Source organism: Etheostoma cragini, chromosome 2, assembly GCF_013103735.1.
Source record: "Etheostoma cragini isolate CJK2018 chromosome 2, CSU_Ecrag_1.0, whole genome shotgun sequence".
Taxonomy (NCBI): Eukaryota; Metazoa; Chordata; class Actinopteri; order Perciformes; family Percidae; genus Etheostoma; species Etheostoma cragini.
Window position 1 is genome coordinate 29,328,437 of NC_048408.1, and position 1,216 is coordinate 29,329,652.

The window sequence follows — 1,216 nt, forward strand, 5'->3', positions numbered from 1 at the left end:
GGTTAAAGTTAGGATCTAGCAATAAGTTAGCACTGCGGGGATGAATGTGTTAACCCGGCTGTTGACTGATTGAGTTATGGTGGTGTTGGCGTTATAATTAGTGTAATAATAAATGAATGAGTAGTGTGCGTATATGCGCCATTGTGGTCTTTAAAGTTAAAGGTGACGTTAGCCTAGCTGCGTCGGTGTTGAACCGGTTCCAGAGATGGTTGTTCGCATCAGTCATACAAAAACATAAATTATGTACTTCTTTATGTGATAAAAGGCCGTGCGTGTGCGTGCGTGTGTGTGTGCACGTGCGAGATTTACCGGAAAATGCTGGTGGCTTTATGCCAAGTTATCTTCTAGAAAGAGCTTTCTTGGTTAAGGCTAAACAACATTTTAACAAATGGTTTTATCATTGTGACATTTCCTCAGTTGATTATTTACAGTAAAAACATTAATTTTTGAATTGCAAGTTTTAGGAAATTCTGTTTTAAATGTGCAAATGAGGCATTGTCATATTAAATATGTTAATTTGCATCTATCGACATAAAGAACGGTCCCAAATCATATGCAAATGAGGCATTATCTAACGGTAACCTTTGGTACATTTAAGAGAAATCTATATATACATACATACATTTAATAAAAACATTGCCCAATTGGGGGATGGGGGGGGTATTAACACTAGTCTGAAAGGAGAGAATAGTTGCAGCACTGGGGTGTTTATATTTCATTTTATAGTATTTAAAGAAAAAAATGAAATTGCTTCAAAACCTTATCGGGACTAAACTTTACGTCTGTCACATTTCATCAACATATGTTCCTTTGATCTCAACTATAAGTAAAATTAATTCAGCTTCTTTTCTTTTCTTTTTTAACTGAAAAAATAAATGAGATTGAATTCCAGGGATAAGTGTAAAACTAGTTGGGGGGGGGGAAGTGCAATAAATCACGTCAAAATGTAGAGAAAACATCAAAAGCATCGAGGGGTCGACAGGAAGACACGAGGGTTAAAAAGACACAACATGCTTTTATTGAACATTTCTATTTAATATTTAAGCTTTTTTTCCCTTTTTTCCCCAATATTTTCTCTTATTGTTGAACCCATTTATTATATTAACTATACTGTGCAGCACACTATATTTTCTTCAATTTTTAATTGTCTTTGTTTCTCCAGGAGAGTATCGTCTCACTTGCCCTGAGACAATAGAGGCAGTAGAGGGTGAAGACG